Here is a 20,857-nt window from a genome sequence, read left to right as displayed (position 1 = left end):
GTTTTAATCTGTTGTGCCACCAGAGAGAGTCCTCACAGTTATTCTTTTAAAGACCTGATTCTTATTATGTTTTTCCTCTGTCAAAACCCTTCATTAGTTTTCCTTTGCATGCACAATAAGTTTCAAAATTCTTATCATAAGTGAGCAGGAGCTCTTGCCAATTCCTCAGTCTGTCCAACTTCACACCACTTCTTAAAACATTTAGGTATTCTCTTAGTTCCTTAAATTGTCCTCAAGATCTTGCACTTTTCATATCCATCCATTCATTCATTCATTTTTTAATATTTTATTAATTCATTGGGCACCACTGTGCCAGGCACCATGCTGTTTGCTTAGGGTAAGTTTAGAGGGTAAAACAGACATAGCTTCATAAAGTTTATAAACCCTTCAGAAGTTCAGAAATTGATCAAATTCTCTGTTTTTCTTTTCCATGTGGCTACACACATCTTACATTTAGTGCCTTATATGCAATCTAATTAAACACGGTTCCAGCTGACTTCCTGACTCTCATTGGCCATCTGATCTCACTTGGTGGTTTTGAGCTCTTATGGTTTAAGGACAAGCCTAGATGTTTGGGCAACTAAGATAGAGAAGAATCTCTGAAAGAGTTAGAGAGACTCATTTGTCAAGTACCTATCCATCCAAACATTTTACTCTCATTCAAGTGTTTGATCTTTTTTGCAAACATTGTGAAATGAGCACAAAGAAACAGGACAAACAGGACATAGAGTTACAACTCTAAAGACAGTCCACTCAATCAGCCCTGTTCCTGGGCCCTCCATTGCCTCAGCTGGAAACTGAAAATAATAGTATCTCTTTTGTAAGACTTTTGGGGATATTGTATGAGATAATATACGGAAAGCCATCAGCTATAGCTGGCACATTGTTAGTGTCAGCTTCAATGGTTTCTCCCATGTGATGGATGAGGGAAAAAATGTGGAGGGGTAAGGACTTGGAGATCATAAGGTAGAAGTAGAGAACAACAGAGTCAGAGTTGAAACACAGATCTGTCTGATTTCCGACACTGACTTCAAATCTCTGTACCAGAGCAGGGATATATCCACCTAGTAAGGAAAGGTGACAGAAAAAGCAAGTAGTAATTATCAGAAGACAAAGAGTGGATGTTTAAATTTGAGCTTTAAGAATTGCATTCATGCTGGTTTCTGTGAATAAAGTGGCGTTTGATTTCTTAAGTAATGGACAGCAGTGATCATTTGAGTAATGAGCCAGGTTGTATAAATCCCTGAGAAACAGCTTATTCCTGTTTAAGTTTCAAATACTACATGTACTTTGAGAATGTTTGAAGATAAGAAAGGGATGACCTTGACTTGTGCTTATAAACTGCCTTGTCCCAATATACCTCAGACACCATCCTACAAAATCTCAGATTTTATGCCTTTTCACAGAATACAGAGGAGCCATAGTTTGGAAATCATTAACCTGATATGGATAAAATATGTCTTTTTGAAAATTTTCCTTAACTGAAACCTTGTGTAACATAATTTAGACATAACTTTATTAAGTTTAGGTTTTTTCTAAGGAACAAGGAAAGATTTCCTTATTCTATTTTTTTCCCTACTTGTCCTTTGCAGTAGCCCAAAATATTAAAAATAATAATTGTGATGCCATGTGCCCCTTCTTTTCCACCAGTAGCAGTAAGATACACTTTGTTGTAAAACTTTTACTTTTTTTTTTTTCAAAATATAGTCCCATTTACTATGAGGCAAGGGAAAGATGTATAAATCTTTTGTTTTTAATCTTTGAAATCACAGTATTTAGTGGTGAGCATATAGAAGTAGAATTAGACATTTTAAAGAAAATATAAGCAAGTATATATTTGTAAGGTTATAAAGACTCTAAAAATTTCCCACCACTAGGAGTTGGGGACTTGCCACATATTCCTGGAGATGAAATCTTTAAAATAAAGAGGATAAATTAACCTGTAAATAAAGGGATAGAGATTGACAAGGAAGAGACCTACCAAAGCAAAACCTCAGATCCCAAAGCATTAGGGTGAATATGAAGATTTACAAACTTGATTGTAGCAAAACATGAATAAGAGATAGCATGAGTTTGACATGGCTAGTGGGAGCCACACTCAGGGGTTTAATGCCATGGTAAATTCTTTGGCCTTTAGATTGCCAGTAATGGACAGTCACTGAAGGACTGTAAAAGAAAATTAATGTGTTTGATAAATATCAAGATCAATCATTCTGGCTAAGTTTGAGAGAATGGATCTAATGTGAGCCTGTCGGAATCACTGGAAGACAATCTATAAGACATGTTAAAGAGAGAAGTGGCTTTAAAACACACACACACACACACACACACACACACACTTTGGGAGAAACTTGGCATGTTATTAAGCAAGGAGAATAAATTACTTCAGTGGTGGATCCTAGAAAAGGAGCCAAAAAAGTAGAAGGTGAGCAGGGGAGGGGTCATGAAGGGCAAAAAAGTAGACAATTTAAGGAGGATGAGGTTACTAGCACCAAATATTGTGATTTTTACAGACAGTTTGTTCTTATGTTCATTTCTGACTGAATTGAGTAATGATGGAAATAGGTATAGCATGAATAGGGCTAACATTAAAAAAGTCATATTCTTAAGATAAGTAATGGCAAAGCTTCTTTTTCATTTAAGTAAGTTAATGATGATAGCAATCTTAGTTAATAAATGCATACAGTGTTTACAATTTATAAAGTGACTTCTTATCTAATATTTATTTCACATGAATCCAAGTAAGACCAAAATTGAGATCTCAGATTTTCCCCTTCTTGCAATAATATAAGCTGGTACACAATCATGGGATAGAATATTTAAAAAAAATAGTAAATGTCACAAAACAACATTTCAAGCTGACATTTCATCATATATGAAATGGGTATCTACTGTACATAAGTCATTGTACTAGGCATTAAAAGAGAACTAAAAATGTAAGGGCCCTGTCTCCAAAATGAATAAAGTTTAATAAAGTCACAGTGAATGGAAATCTAACAATCTACCTTTTATTATTATTGATTATTAATATATTTCTTCATAAGAATGAAAACAATCTACTTCATTCTTACTTCTCGTGAAACTTTGTAACTAATAATAAAAAAAAACCAAAAAACAATGAACTTGTTATATCTTCTCCCTCAAAATTTTCTCTATTATTTCTTCATTATAAAAACCAATAGGTATTTTCGAGTAAGAAACTGACATTTTAAATTCGTTTAAAATTAAGCTAAGCTACTTTACACTTAGAGAAGAGAAACATTCTTAAACTAATGCAAGGAATTCCTAAGCATACAGTGATATAAAAACAAACAAAAATTACAGGAACACATTCTGAAAACATCCTTTTAATTTAACAACATGGGAAGCATAATATCCATTTTGCAGTTTTATTATAATATCTGGAAGAGTTTTATCATTTATAAATAAAAAAAGCTATCCATTAGATTTAAAATACATAGTCTGAGAATAAAGAATCAAAATGTCTGCAAGTGTTGGCCATTCCTCAGTCGAAAAAGGACATATGGCAGAACCTCAAAAGCTCTGGCAAATTTCTTTAAAATGGGCTATATAATTAGTTCATTTTTCCTATTAAACTATGAAGTTCAGCAGTATACCTTTCTTCAATAATATGATGGGAATAGATTCCCAGCTGCTATTTCTATTTGAAGGGGCTCTGAGTTTTCCCAGAATAAGTAAATTATTGATGGGATTCCCTGTGAATCTTGGTGGAATGATGCCCAGAATTAAAGGAAGTGTCTCAAACTAAAGAGACACTTTGAGCTGAATGGAAAAAAAAAAATATTTGCCCACTTCACATTTTTGGCACACACAAAAGTATGTCTACCTGTGATGCATTCCCTCATCTAACTTGTTATAATTCAGTGTCATAGAAAACAAATATAATTTGAAGGTTACTAGGACTGGAGAGGCTTAGTGAGTTTTAAGGTTCAAGTTGGAACAGACAATTTTAATGATTAAAATAGATTATCTAAATCAACAGAGGTAAAAATAGAATGGTTTGATCAGAAGAGAGTTTGCAGCATTAGGAATGTATATGAAATAACTTGTGGTAGTCTGGGGATTTCATTTCCAGTATGAACTACATACATGGCTAAATATAATTTTCCTAAAATATCACTTCATTGAGCCAGTAGTCAGATATCATCATGGCCTTTATATTTTGGTTAAGTGACATTTTCTTCTTTCCCATGGAAAAAAAGGTAGATATGTACTCATATAGAATCAAACAGAACAGAGAATCATACTGCCCTGCTTTGATTACTAAGATAAACATCTAGATGAGTTGGATAAGCAAGAAGTTGGAGTAGTTCAAGGAAACTAAAGGCTACATCTTGATTTTACTGTCTGGCACATTTTTTTAAATAGTTTGGAATTCTATTTTGAGGGTTTAATTTTAAAAAAGAACAAGATGTACTGAATTTTGAATGATACTTTAGGTTTCTTTTCAGTAGGTATTGGATAAGTGTGAAAAATGTCAATATTTTTATTTGTATTAACACTCTGAGGTCAGAGCAAACATTTAGTAATATGAGAGAAAATATGCCACTTGGATTCTGGAATGTTTGCAAAGAACATAGTAGAACACACTTAGAAGTAAAATTGCCATCATTTCTATTTATAGATAAGTTTATAGCTTATACATTATTTAGTATAAATTAATTAGATCATTTTAACTTACTTTTGATATCCAGATATTAATATTCCTCACATTTATGTCAAGTCTTTTGTTTGATATCTTAAATAGGGAGAAAGTTCACCTCTGACCCAGGATGAGATATTATTATATTTCTGCTAATTATTATGCATGATTTTTCTACATTAAATGATAAAATGAAAACCAAATTCTTCTTCAAAGCCATTTTTCTTAGTGCAAAACACAATGTTTTATATCTATGGGTAACATTTTAAATTAGAGAAACTAAAATCTGAGCAAATGTATTTTTGTACTCTTGCACAAATGGCTAATTTCCTATCAATTTGGCTAAACTGAATACATATTAATTTTATCCAAAATTTAAATCATAAATTATTTTATTTGTTACATCTTTTGAAATTATATATATATATATATATATATATATATATATATATATATTAGGGAAATTACATCTTTATATAGAAATTTTGGGGGTTTATTCCCCCATTATTCCTGTTTAACTCTGTGACTGGCCATTTGTCTTATTTCAGTCCAGTGACTCCCTTAGTAAAAACCAATGTACTATCTGTTTAGTTATAGTCCATTTTAACTATGGGGTTAAAGTACCAAGAAAAAAGGAGGTGGGGTAATGAAATCTCCAAGACAAACTTGAAAATTAAAGGCTAGATATAGGGGCATCAAAGAGATAGGAAATTAATTTAGAATCTTCCTGGCTTGTCCATAATCAATTATAAAACAATTGATTTCAAGAGATCTGACCTAGCATGCTTTTAATCTAGAAACTGGCAACATTTATAATTTCACAGCTAAAATTCTTTAACCTAATATCTCTCAGCCAAATCAAAATAAAACAGCACCATAATTTAATATGGAAATAAGTAGCTTAATTTGAAGCAGCATTAAAATCAGATATTGCAAGGAAAATATTATTAGTGTTAACACTAGGCTGTGAGACATTTCTAATAAATGTAGAATGGGTCTAATAAAAATTCTATGATATGTCTTAAGTTGATTTTAAAATTCTTCTAAAAGTGATCAAATTATTAAGCAATAGAATTGCAACTGTTTTGAAAATAGCTCTTTCCTATTCTGTGTTTTCATGTAAAAGTAGTTACTCTTTTATTTTCCTCTGGCATTTTATTTATTTTATTGACTTCATTTCACAGAGAATAATTTTTAACACATATTCTTTTAGAGAATCAGAGTCAGTGACTAGGGAAATAATACCACTATTAATTGAAGAATGGAAACTGGAGAGATAAGTACTTAGAAACATTCAAATATGTGCATTTCAGGATGGTTGTTTATTAGAAACAATTTCAAAATTGCCTGTGTGTGTGTGTGTGTGTGTGAGAGAGAGAGAAAGAGAGAGAGAGAGAGGGATACAGAATTACTTTTCCTATATACATGCAATTATATATGGGCTGCATACCCACAGAATTATAGATCATATATGCATACATACATTTTCAGTTATCCACAAACTTCTTTGGAAGAGGTGTTACAAGGCATAGATGAACTACAGTAAAAGCAATCACAGGGTTTGTGAAAGCAATTTAAATTATATTTTTTCATCTGAGGCACGTACATGTTAGAAGTTGTTTGTTGCTTAGAACAGTAGGACAGCTAACGTGTACCGGGGCATCGTATCTTCTACTATGCTGGTACCTCGACTTCCCTGGACAGTCAGACCTGTTAGATAATGCAGCCACGCTCCTCTCCTTCACTCACTGTTCAGCCTTAGCACTTGGTAATGGTTGTCCCTTAGAAAACGCTAAGAGGCCCCACGCTTGACTGAAGGAGGTAAGTGAAGAGGGGAAACCACAGAATGAATATGCAGCTAGGGATATATTTCTATCCAATATGACCTTGAAATTAGAAACAAAGAGGTAGAAGGAAAAAGTTGCATTACTAGGAAGTAAACAATAAATGATGGATTATAAAACTAGATAATGGAATGTTTGCTACTTCTTGCCATGTAATTTATATAATTTTAATATATATATATGAATATAGTGTATTTGTATTTTTTTTGTATGTAGTATACCAAAAGTTTTGAACACCTGTCTTTTATTCCTTTGGATGTCAAACAGTGAACCTGTTAAATATAAGATGCACTAGTTAACTGAATATATTTGCATTAAATAACTACTCTACAATAGTTTTTTACATTGATTGCTTTTGTTTTCATAGTGAAGTGACATTTGGGGTGATTGCCACCCCCACCCTTTGCAATATGTATTCATTATAGTAGCATAAGTAAGTAATGATGCATGGAAGCATTTATGCACAACCCCTTATCTAGAAGGGGCTCAAAAAACAAGCTATTTAGTTCTGAAAAAAAAATCACCTTTGGGCATATGTTTGGAGTGATGTTGAGAGATTGATAAAAATGTAGGCAATTGGATAATGTGTATTGGAATGTTCAGTAGCCCTTTGAGAAAGTTAGGCGAGGACCCTATCTAACACATGCAATCTCTCCACCCTATCACACTATTCTTAATCCTGTACAGATTAAACTGTTGTATTGTGGGTTTTCACACAATAAATTAAAGCCATTAGCACTTAAAAGAAACAATTTTATGCTTTGTTTAAGAGTAAGTTATTTTATCAGCCGCTGCTGTTAGCACTACCTGAAAAGCTGTAAGAATACTTGAAAACTATAAAGACATACAAGCAGCAAGAACAGGGAGGAAAGAGGAACTTCTTTGTAGATGGGCTCCTTCATTGAGAGTGGAATTCATGATACACAAAGTATGGGCCAGCTGTTTGAGAACATTAAAATCCCTTCACTTAAGCTGTTGAAAGCTGCAAAAAAGACCAAATGTTTTCCATCTCAAAACACATTTTACTTAGCTGTGTTTTGAAAGCTGTTATCTAAACACTTAAAAAAAAAAAAAAAAAGTCCAGCATATTTTAACATGATTTCTTCCTTGGTTGCAAATCAGCGGTTATAATTTAAGTTAGGAAAGTGAAAAAAGGTAGAATGAAAAAGCACATTTTATTCTCCTACCTACTTGTTTATCTTTCCTTAAAGTACTTGAAGGACATAAAACAGGGAAATAAAAAAGTCACCAGCATACAGTTTTGTTAACTTATCTTGTGAACATTAAACATTATGCCTCAAATTTCGTATGGTGCATAAAGTGTTTCTCCTTGCAAGATCGTGTATACAGCACTTCAAAAAAGCCAGCAGGACAGCTCACTAAATGTAATGGATGTGTAACAGCAGATCTTTAGATCTCTTGTATTTAGCATGACAACGTTGGGTTCTTTAGGTGCTTTAAACATGATATCTGAAACCACATATTTTTTTCCTAGTGATGAAAAACGTAGAGTAATTACAAACTTCTTATACTATAGATGACTTGACCATCTGGTGCAATTGCAACATTTTGATTGTGCTATATCTCCTTTCCTTACTGAAATTAATCAGTTTTACAACTTTACTCATTTACTTAATGTATTTTCATGTTCACTCTCCCTGGGACCAAATCTCACGGAGCAAAACCACAATCCAGAGAAGTATTGTCTAATCATGCAATAAACAATGTGTGTACACCAACTAATGGTTTTAAGAGGTGAAATTTTAGATTAATTCATCCATGTATCTCTTCAGCAAAATTACTGGAACCTTCATAGACAGTTTCACAAGATGTCTTGAAACATCAGTAGAACTGATTTCCATTTTGAGAATGCTTTATAAACCAATTTATTTACTATCAAAATTTATGCTGGCTATTATGAAGTCAAGACTTCCTTCAAGAAACTTTACTAGCCTAAACGAAGGAATATGACAAAACTCAGGGCCTCATACCCAGGATGCAAACCACAGTGGTTTTTTGACAATAAAAGTACAAGGAATTTTAAAGTTGTGTAAATAATCAGATAAGGAAGCAGCTAAAAAAGGACAAATGTGCAATATTTAGGAGGAGCCCACTACCAACCAAACTTCTTTGGGCGATGAGATGTAATTATGACTTAATTACATAATGTTAAAAATCATTTTCATTGTTTTTATTAGCATTATGGTGACAGACTCATAGTTGTAGACAGAAAAATAAGAAGCTTTTTTGTCTTATTTTCACATTTAACTTTTTCAAATCTAAGTGAGGAAGGTAAGTGAGGATAGGTACTTCATTTTCTAGGGTCACTTTTAAGAACCTTAGTAGATTAGATTTTACTTCCTAGAAATGTCTCTCCTTTCTATCTTATGCCTTGACTTTTTTCCATTATAATATGTTAATTAATGATATGGTCATTGAAAACATAGTATGATGCCACATGTCCAGCACTGGTATGCAATTTTTCTGATTAGGACTGAGCCTTGTGGATATCACGTTGCTTCACTAAAGCCTCCTTTTAACATTTGCAAGTGTACTGGTTATAGTTGTAGTGTATTAGTTACTCACAGGCAGTGTAGATTTCCTGGTGTACCAGGAGTCGACCTCAGGCTTAAAAATACACCCCCCCCAACCCAGGGGAACTTTCTTATTCATCTGATATTTATCATTTACTGAACGTTATCTATACGTAGGGTCCCTGTCAGTCAGCGATCGTCTTAGCTTGACCCAAAAATGCCAACTCCCAATATTAGATAGATAACTTTAGAACTCAGCAGGCCAGTCTTGCAGGTCTTTGTAACTGAGGTGGTGAGGCCTTGGCAAAGCTCATGCCAGAATATATAGGCAGAGTAATGAGGGTTTGAGCTCCATCTTTAATACTTACTAGTTGTCCAGTTGTGGGGAAAGTCACATTCTGAATCCTACTGAGTGTATGTTTATCATCTGCAAAATAAGATAATAACTGCTTGTAGACTGTTAGTGCTATTAAATGAAATGATGTATAATAAGCATTTTTCACGAAGTAAGCACTTAATAGTTATATGAGAATTATATTTTATCAGCTCATTATTATCTATTACTTCTATTATTTCAATAGTTTGCTAATCCCTCATCCATATCCATTTTCTGTACTCCAATATATTTGACATATTGTTGCCAGTGGGGTTTACTAGGAGAAGTTTGCAGGGATTATTACTGATTTCTTTCAAGAATGGGCGAGTAACTGAATGAAATTCACAAATCTGACTAGTACTAGAAATGAAATAAATATACTTAAAAAAATAAACTAATGGACATTATTGGACTACATTTCCAATCTATGCCAAAATATTCACACACAAAAAAAAATCTAAAATATACAAATCAATTATTTTTAGATTATTTTAACACAGAGCACAGCAATGGACTGTATATATTTTTTGACATTATGCTTATGATTTTAAATATTCTTAATTTTATATTTGTCATTATAATTTCAAATAAGTTGTCTCTAACTTAGACTATGTCTGTGACTGCTAAACAAAATAGGAAGAATCACTTTTGTATGAAATAAAATGTTCCTACTTTACTGACAAAGAATTATGCCTGGATGTGAACACTTAGTACATTATCAATTATTCTCAGATTAAAAAACTATTACCCCAGAAATTTCATGAGCTTGCATACTGCTTTTAGTTTTTATCACAACAATTATTTTTCAATGTTCATTTATTTTATGCTGACTGATTCTCCCAGCATAGAATATAAATCTGTTTGGCATATTAGAATCCATCAAGAAAATTAATCTCTTTGTTTAGAACACCCACATGAACACACATACCTAAACTATTACCATCTATATTTTTAAAGCAATGGGGATGCTTTTATTCATTAGGATGCTGGGTTTTATGAAAGCAATTAAAAAGACACTGAAACTATAGCTAGTCTAGTACTAGCACATGCTAAGCTCCTCAGAAATATTCTTTGCTACATTCGGCCCAGGCTTTGAGACGGGTTAAGACTCAGCTCTTCCATAAAGTTTCCCCTACCATGACAGAATTCACACATCTCCCTCCTGTGTGAATCTTTGCAGCACTTATCATTTGAGCCACATAGTTTAGTACTTAATAACTTACTATCTTGTATTATATGCTGTTCTTTCAAGTAGCTCAGTCTTGTCTTTCTAAATAGATTGCATGAGCCTTAACAGCAGGGACAATGGTTTAGATTAATTTTTTATTCCCTCTGGCTTCTAAACTTTATCCTTCAGTATACTTAGCTGGGTCATTTTTCAACCTGTAAATCAAGAGCTGAAGAATTAGAGCAGTGTGAGATTGGGGCGATATTGCAATTATTTGGTAACCTAAGTCTATGTAAAATTGTGTGCATTTGTATATGCACAAAGAAATTAGAAAAAGAACTTTGAATTATATATAAACTCCCTAATTTGTAGCATATCTGTGACATAGCACATTCAAAAGATGGAGTTATAGAACAATATGTATTGTACTACTGATTTTGTAATAATAAAGCCTATCTTTCTATCTATCTATGTATCTAAGTTCCTCATTTTGTGTAAATAAAGAATACTACAAGAAAAAAATCACACTGGACTGAATACTGATTACCTCAAAATGATGAAATACCTTTGTGTTGTGTTTAGTTTGTAAAGTAAGAAAATTTTCTTTTGTAATTGAAAACCTCAAATAAAATGGTTAAAAATTAGAGCTTCAAAAGAAATGCCAAAGTAAAAAGGAGCGATGAATAAAACTATTAGATGCTATGAGAAAAAAAAAAAGTAAATGTAAATCTAGCCTCTTTGACTAGGTAAAGAACCACTGATACAGGACCATAAAGCATTAACTAAGAATCAAAATTTCTGTCTTCCAGCCAGAAGTCTATCATTTACTAATTTTAGGAACTTGGCCTCATTCTCTAATATCTGCCTCCTTTTTAAAATTTTTCTTGCAGTGACAATTTTGCTTCTCATGTGCTTTCACAGTCTTTATCATTAGTGACTTAATTGAATAATTTAATGGCCTCCCATGAAAACGATTAAATGTTTTTCCTAACATGCTCTGTCACATCTGATATGGTTTGGTCTATGCTTCTGCAAGCTGGCAATCTCATTGAGAGCTGGAGACATGGCAGACAATGGCCATTTGACTGTACTTCTCAGGGGAGGTCTTGCCATCACAGACAAGGGGCGAGATCCTTGTTCATGGCTTGGATGGGAGCAAGGAAGAATGGGGGTTGCTAATAGTATTTTTCATTGAAGAATTAGCACTGATAAGATAGTATTTGGGCTTCCTACTGTATTTGGACTAAAGTTGGGGGAACTCCTGGTATACAATTTAGCAGGCCTCCCTTGTGTTCTAAGATGAGCATGTTAACCTTTTTTTGTAAACAACAACAATAAAATCATTGCAAATTTGCAATGATTCACCTTAATCCTATTTGATACATGTCCCCAAAACAAAGGAAAGTTCATCATCTATTGTACTTTGGGATGTTCTGGAAAGAGGAAACAAGTCTTTCTGAAAACTTGTCATACTTTGAAACTTCTAATCACTTCCTTTTTCTGTTTTCAATCAAATTCCAACAGGTTTTGGAAAGCATCCATAAGTTGGTCTTATCAAGTCTCATTCACTAATGCTTCTCAAATTTATGGCTCCTGGGATATCTTAATGAGTCCATTGAGCAACAGTTCATGAGTAGAACCAGAAGCAAATATTTGTTAGATGACAGTGTGAAACTACCTCTTTGGAGCTGCAGCAGAGTAAGGGGAGGCTGAGACCGAATGCAGGTGTGTGGGGTGTTCTTGTGGATCTCAATTCCCTGGCCACAGAGGAGGTCAGGAGGCAGTGCTCTAAATTTACCAAAGAGCTTTGGCTAATGTGTTTGTTATCTATCAACGTATGACAAATTATTCCAACAACAATTCAAATTTGGAAGTGAAAACAACCATGAACGTGTATTATCCTTAGTTTCTAGGTTTTAAGTATCTAAAAGCACCTTAACTAGTTGGGTTGTTTTATCTCAGGATCACTTCAGGTCATAAGGTGGTGGATTTTTCTTCAATCAGGCCATATTTAGACCCATTATTCTCTAGAAAAAAAAATTGAGAAACATAGTGATTCAGAGAATGTATACCCAGATCAGTTCGGTGAATCAGAAAATTTTCAGATATTTACATTTAAAAGATAGTTATAAAATAAGGTTGGTATTTTAGAAGTTGTTAAAATTTTGCTTCTAACAAATGATAAGAATGCAATTTTATAATTTCAAAATTAAAAATTTCATGTCACATGGATAGTAACTTTTATTCATATTAAAAAAAAGATTTGACTGCAATTGCAAAATTCATTTTCAGAGGTTTCCCACTCACATTTCATAACCATATCACACCCTAAATTGAACAATTTCAGTTGAGACCTCTGGACTTCCACCAGTGTCTATACATCTTCTTTCTTCCTCCTTCAGTGCTGGATCTCTCAATTTACTCCACATTCTGAGAACCATGTTTTCAAATAGTCTATAAGAATACTGACTAACGTACATCAAATTCAATTTATGTTCAATTTTTTAATATATCTAACTTCCTAGAATTATGAAGATTCCTTTTTTTTTTCTCTAAATGCTTTCTTTTACCTGCCTCCTACTCTCTTCTTCCTACTAAGACTAGGATTTCTGACTTAGTTGTTAGCTACCATAACGATTTTGTAATAGTATCATTTATTTTGGTTATTTTTCTTAAGCTCTATATGCCTCCATTTCTGTTTCTCAGAAACCAACCACTGCCTGAGTGAACAGAAAATGAAAATGAAGAAATGTTTGTTTAATTTTTGATAAAAGGATGTCTATAAAACAAGTAAACCATAGAGAGCATTTATTTAGAAGGTAACAGCCATTTTTATAGAATTAGAACTCCATTTAAATAATAGCTAATGTTTATTAGGTGCTTATTATGTGCTGGTCACTAAACTAAGTGCTGTACATGGATTGTCTTACTTAATCCTTTCATTATCCTCATTTACAAATGAGGACACTGAAGTGATAAATAACTTGGAACATGTCACTTGCCTAGCACATAGTGAAACCATGATTTAATCCAAGCTGTCCTAGTCCAGAGTCTGTGCTTTTAATCACAACACCATTCTTCTTTATGAGTTTCTGCTCGTACCAGGTATTATGCTATATGTTCTACACATATTATCTCCATTGTTGATCCCGACAACCTGCAACGATATGTGTAAAATAGTGCAAGAGGTTCTTGATGTTTAAGCAGCTCTCTCAGTATCACATAACTAGAAGCAGACTCCATTCAGGGGCCCCCAACATCAGAGGACTATGGCTTAGCAGGAAACTGGAGATGAGACTGATTGCTCTTGAGCCTAAGTGATTTCATATTTGCAGAGAGGAAAACTGTGGTCTACTGAGCCCTGGGAAGAAGATCTTCTTACCTCATTATGGCAGCTTACCACATTTAGCCCATCACCTTCCCTGCTAAAGGCCACAAGAGGCTGGTCGTTTGTGAAAACAAACTATTGCCACCACATCGTAGGTGTGGGTGATTTGACAGTGGGGTCATGTGAGTCGTGAGTCCCTGGGATCACCTGGACCACATTAAGCAAAATTATTGGGGGCAGGGGAGTATTAGAAAAGAAGTATTGGTTTGCCCTCTACAAATACTACATGTAGAGAATACATTACATTTTACATCTTGGCTATTTACCTTTTAATTTCCATAGAATATTTTCAAAATCTAAATTGAATTCAGGGAATTAACATTTTATTAAGGGTTTTGATTCTGTGGTGAGTGACTAATTGAAAATCAAGTGTAATTAAAATTTCTCTTTCTCATCACTTAAACCCAGTGTTGAAATGGGTCTTCTTGGCTAGTATAGTATCCAAGCTAGTGGTGTGTTTTTATACAGGAACTGCCTAGTGTGAAAAATTCGTACCTTTAATCTGAGGTCACACTCAGTGCAAACAGATACTCATCATAAAAAAGACATTTGAGCCTTGATTCCTATTGAGTCATCCTCTTTCTGTCTCTCTTTGATTCTCTCTGGCGTTCTTTGTCTCTTTCTCTCTCACTTCCTTTCTCCATTTTTATTTCTGCTCACAATATATGAAGATGAATAAGTTAAATGTTTTATCTCTACTGCACTTCTGAAGTTTAAAATTTAACAAATGTACTTTAAAAGACATTTTACGACTTTCTTAGGATAATTTAGTGTCGACTAGCAAGGAGATATGTACAGGAAATGATGGATTTATTATGATGTTTTCTTCAGAGTATAAAAAACAAGACTGATGCAAATAAGCACACTATATGAATAAAGTACTTAGTGAATCACTTAAGTTTGATCCATCTGATACATTTTTTGAAAGGATATGTGCATGTTACTACTCTTGTGAAAATGGAAATGATTGTGTGGGGGATATCATGAAACAGATGACAAATCTTTAGCTTAAAACTTAAAATCTGTAGTCATTTCATTTCAGTCTTGAATTCCTAGGGTCATGATTTTTATTTTCTCCATTTCATGACTAGCTTCCATTGTTTTATTTGTAAATTAGTAGACCAGAACATAGGGGAAGAGAAATTTTGTGTGAATAAGGATGCATATTTTCTTTCTTCTTTAAGTATTTCCATTCATCTCTCTTCTGGCATTCTCCCTTGTAGTTGTAGGGCACTACTTTGCAAGCTTGGGTTTGTTATTGAGCCAAGAGCTACATACCAAAACACAAATACCTTTGAGAATCTGCATCTTGGAAATTGACCAGTACTTAATTCTGGAATTTATAGACAGGCTATATTAGGATTTTATTTGAAGTTGAAAAATTGACTCAACAGAATTTACAGAAAGATATTTTTGAAGCCACAGCTGAAATCAATGACCATATTTTCACAATGATACTGAGATTTTATTGGTAGTTTAACCGCTATTGGGATATGTTGACATTTTGCCACTTGATATGTATCAAAAGATGTGACACCCGTTAAATGAACTGTAAGCCTGGCACACTTTTCTTGCTCTATCGAGTTTTCCCTTTTAAAGTGTCTGGCTATGGCCATTGACACAATAAAATAGAATTTTAAGATTCCCGACATAGAAGAGCAATATTTCATTAATTCATTGATAAGCACTTAAAATATTGACTGTTTCTTAATAATTCTGTAATGAACACATCATAACCAGCACCTGTCATCAGTGCTTTGGAATGGAGCAATAGTTCTGGGGCCAGAACTGCCTCATAATCCCTTTTCTCTTCATTTAGTGTATGCTGCTAATGAAAAGCAAGCACTTTCAATAGATCACAAATTAATCAAAGTCATTAGTGCACTTTACTGAAAAGAATGTGTGGTCCCTTAGTCTCGCCTGTGAAAGTTCTGTTCCTCAGGATGATAAGTTAATTCATCTGGAACAATGTTAGCTCATCAAGGTTTGTGGTTTATCTAAAGATCAAATTCCTGTAATTTTGTATGCCATCTGATTTAATGTCCACTTCGTTTAACGGCTAGACAGCCATCAGCAGGCATAACACATGAATCCAATATTAAAAGCTAGAGGAAAGTCATATTCTTAAACATTTTATCCAGCAACCCTTAAACTGCAATTGACTTGCTTTTCTTTCTCCTGGGGAAACACTTATCTAGATAATGCCACATTTTATTTTAAAAAGTCCAAATATTATTAAACATTGCATGTAATTATGCCCATGGTAACATCTATACTTTAGGCAGTCTGGTAATGAAAGAGAATAGGAAAGAATGAGTTGATTCTGAAATGAGATTGCAAACATTCCTTAGGAAGATTCTTATACCATGGACTCAAATACAGTTACAACAGTTTACAGGCAAAGGATCAATTTGCTAGTGTTTACTCATCACCTATTTTGTAACCTTGATAGAGTTTCAAATATCTTCAAGTTGAATGAGAGTTTAAGATTGACTTTCTTTCTACTAATTTACTATTTTTTGTAAAAGCATTTTAAAAAATATTTATTTATTTATTTATTCATACAGAACTGGGATGCAGGCCAGAGGTGCAGGGGCAGTGAGAGGCTTCACCAGAGACAGAGCAGGGAGCAGAACAGGCAGATTGACTAAGTACACTGCTGAGAGGAGCAGTGGGCAGGTCAGGAGAGGTCTGCCACGCTATGTGGGCCACATCCAGGGCCTGGGATCCAACTGGCACCAAAGCGGCTGTAGTTAGCTTGCAGTGCTGCTTCCTAACCTATTGTGCCACCAGGGAGGGCCCTATAATAACATTTTTGATCAAGCATTGAAAATAATCAATTTATGGAAAATTTGCATGATAACACATATACTTTGCTGAAATAGATGCAAAGAAACAGAAAATGTTCTTATTAGATGTTTCAGTTGGAGGGTGGAGTGACTTTCATTCATGTTTAAATACCTTTGCTAATAGCTCATTAAACAACCCAAATAGTTTTCTTTACTGAAGAACTTCTTAGACTTTTAGAACATTTGCCACTTTCATGTTCATCGTGAGGCTACAAAAGCCAGCTCTCTTTATGTCATCTAAACACAGAACATATTTTCAGGGTATGTCTATTAACCCAGGTTAGAAAAAGCTGGCGTGAAAGGAGTTTCTTATCATCAAACAACTTATAGATAACTTGGTAGATTAGTAGAAGTATAAAAAGTGACCTTACATATGATGCCTGACTCGTGAATGATTTTAATGAATATTGTAAGAATTTTAAGGGAGGGAGTCTGGTATGCTGTTGCTGCGCTTGAAAACTAGGACTATTACTTCAGCTCCTTGATCTATTGTTTCATCTCCTACGTGCTATAAATATAAGAAATAAGAATATTGAAGATTCCCTGTGAAACTTCAACTGACATCAAGAACTTTTATTGACATTACCAGTTGTTGACCAGAGGGAAAATGTGTAAAGGGAAGATTAAGAAATGGACCAGTGAAAAGAACTTTGACATCAAGCTATAGAGTAGGCTGCCTTTTGGTTAGGATCTTTATTTTCTAGCAAATAAGTATCCATTAGAGGTTTTTTCAATGTGTTTTTGCTTTCCATTTTACCTTTGTTTTTAATTAAAGAAAAACAATGTTATGACAACATTATTTCAAGAAAACTAAATTTTGGTGAGAAGATGCCACAATAATTCAGGCCTAAAATGACAAGGGTCTCCTTTCGGGCATCGCACGTGGGATGGTCCTGTAGAAGCAATGACCATACTGACCAGGCCAATGACTTCACTGGGGAAGAGGGAAAGGGAGCAATCTAAGACATTGTCCAGTCTCTGTACCCAAGTAAATGTCAGACAGTTGGTAAGGAAACGGTGTGTATGTGTATTCAATATAGTCATTTTCATACATCTAGATATAATTAATTCACCCTTGCAAAGGATGTCCAAAGGCATAGTGTAGCCTATATGAAAATGTCAGTGTGAGTCAAACTTGATTCTATCCTTAAGAGTGACATTATGGTTACAGTGAGCCTGAAGGGGCACAAGTGTGTTACAGACACAATTTTAAGGTAAGATAGAACTGCCAATGCCAAGAAAGAAGTACAGATGATTTGTTTGAAAGATAAAAATGTGCAAAAGTGGCCTAAATCTCCACCAGTGGATGACTAGATCAAGAAGATGTGATACACACATATCATGAAATATTACATAGTTACAAGAAAGGTTAAAATGCAGCTTTTTATTCAAGAAAATGGATGGAATCGGGAAAAATATATATACAGCAGAAAACTAAATACCAAACACATATTGGACATTCACCTAACAAAGTAATAATCTGATATGCTTTAAAAAGTTACTCAAAGTCTTTCAAAAACTACCCTAAAGCTCTGGGGTGGAGTCAGAGGGTAGGGAGAAGGGCAAGGGGAAACACTGTATGGTGGTATGAGGAAATATTTTTTAAAATTCAGAATTTATTCATTACCTATAAAATAAATAATGAGCAAAAAGGAGAACTTCTGGGTCCCTTTATTTTAGGGTCGCCCAGATGATCTTTAAAAAAAAAAAAAAAGACAGAAGGGATCAAAAAGGGGTCACTTGGATAAATAAGATTTCATCCAAGATAATCAAGACAGAATGAATTACAGGCTAAGGGATAATAATTATAATTATGTTTATAATAACAATAATAATATCAACTCTCATTGACCATATGCTATATGCCACACATGATTCCAAGTGATTTACATACATTGCCTCATTTAATTCCCAAAAACTGAAGTGAGATTATACTGAATTGTTAGACAACTGGAACTCAGAGAAGAATTTTGAGCAGCGACCTGAATAATAGCTTATGCTTGGAACTATTAAGTATTGAGGGAAAGTGGGTGTGGCCAGCCTATCTGTAATAATTCATATGAGAGGTCACACATATCCAAGTTAGACATTCAAACTTGGTGAAATGAAATCCAGGAAGGAACTGACACTTTTTTTTTTCAAGAAAATACAGAATACCTACTATTTGACTGGTGTTAGACTCTGACTAACGAGGCAAGTAAGATGTACCCCTATAGCTGCCACATTGGCACTTCAAGTGTTGACTTTGGTAACAAATATTGACCTACACATAGTTTGTGTGTGTGTCCTAACCTGGTACCCTCGTTTATTGAGATCTTTGAACCTCACTGGTTTTCTAACTCTGTTTCTGAACACTCCCTCTTGCTGACTGGCAGAAAACACAGTGGGTGGGATAGAGCAGACTCAGCTGCAAGTCAGACAGAGACGGACATATTCAGGGATTGCACAGCTTGAGAGAAAAGAAACATTTTTCTTAAAATTCTTCTCTTCCATAGGTCAGGGTAAGGATTAGGGCAACAAAAGTTGGAATGGAAGAAAGAGGATAGAAAAATAAGTGCACACTGCCATTCCCCAAAGTATAAACCAGGCTATCTTCCTCTTTGGTGTGTGTGTAAGTTTATTCTACTTATTACAGGAACACAAATATCGTGAAACTTAGAGTATTTTGACCTATTCCCATGAACTCAGAGCAGTTGACACTCACATTATGCAATTAATTTTCCCCAAATTCCTATTAGGCTGATATTATGAAACTTGCATGGAAACTGACTCAAAGGTTAAGTGACTTACCCAAAGGCACACAGCTCTGAGCGGTGATAGTAGAGAAAGTTTTTCAACTCACTTTCCTTGCAGCTTAAGGGTCTAAATGTACTCTTAAATGGTATTTCTAGAACCTCAGGGGGGGAAATGACCCTAGAGATATTGCATAATGTGCATAATGCTATCTGGAAAGATTGGATGAATTACAATGAATAATGAAAAAAATAATTCTTTACAAAGGAAGTTAATTTTAAAAGCATTTCATTGGGACCTTAATTCTTTGTTTTAAAGTTAGGAAGAAGGAGGGATTTGACTTTTTAAGTGTAATTATAGTCATGATATAATGTATCTTCTATAAAACTTAAAAATTAAGCAAGTTTTTCTTACTGACCTAAAAGTGTTCACTGTCTAAACAGCCAGATTGAGGTGTTATGTGAGTTTTTGGTGAATATTTATTTCTTAATTTTTGCAAACATTTTCGCACCATGTTTTTCAGTATCTTTTAATAATACATCTCAGAGCATCCTTAATTAGGTGGGCAGTAAGCATCCTTATTTCCTTAACCTTATGAAGAAGATAAAGATAATGAATTTTGTCTCTTTTTTCTACCAAATTTTTATTGGTTTATTAAAATTTTCATGCTATCAGTGTTTTCATTTAAAGTTGGTATATTTTATGTTGTGCTTTAGCCACAAAATAACCACTCAGCATAATAGCTTAAGACTGAAATACATCAAAATAGCCTAACCAAAAAATACTTTAAATATGACAGCCTTAATTGGCATTTAGGAAATAAATCTTTGAGTATAATAATTTATTCACTTGAGATGTTGTCTCAGCAAAGTATTTCATCTTCGTTTCTACAGAATTGGTAGTCGTTGCTAAATACACTTAAAGTCAAAGCAAAGAGATGTTCACTTTCATTCTGACTACATGTGCTATAAAATAGTTAACTGTTAGGAAAATTATCAGCATTTTCCCCAAAGTATCAGATAGGTGATTACCCTTAGGTAATTAATTAATAAAAGGGGAAGTAGGTAATGTTTCACCGGGGGAACACATCTCAGTATCTATTAGGAGGGATCCCACACTATAGGGACAATAACGGGGTGCTAATTCTGAATGTATACAGTGCCGTCTTCCAAAGACATCAAGATTTGTAGGAAATCAACCCTCCAGCAATCCTGGCAAGCCAGACTGACCCCAGCAAATGAAAATAATCAAAAGTAATTAGAAGCGTGCTGGACTACTCCTTGGAGAGCCAAGCGGGAGAGT

At 34.1% G+C, this 20,857-nt stretch overlaps 1 protein-coding gene across 1 annotated transcript in view; it reads left to right on the top strand.

Moving 5' to 3' along the window:
* Positions 1 to 20,857, top strand: part of MECOM (MDS1 and EVI1 complex locus) — a 562,721-nt gene that overhangs the window by 472,556 nt on the left and 69,308 nt on the right. The window lies entirely within an intron of this gene.

Source organism: Condylura cristata, unplaced genomic scaffold (genome assembly GCF_000260355.1).
Source record: "Condylura cristata isolate star-nosed mole 26May11 unplaced genomic scaffold, ConCri1.0 scaffold00003, whole genome shotgun sequence".
Classification (NCBI taxonomy): Eukaryota; Metazoa; Chordata; class Mammalia; order Eulipotyphla; family Talpidae; genus Condylura; species Condylura cristata.
Note: the sequence above shows the minus strand (reverse complement) of the source record. Positions and strands in the feature narration are given on the sequence as shown.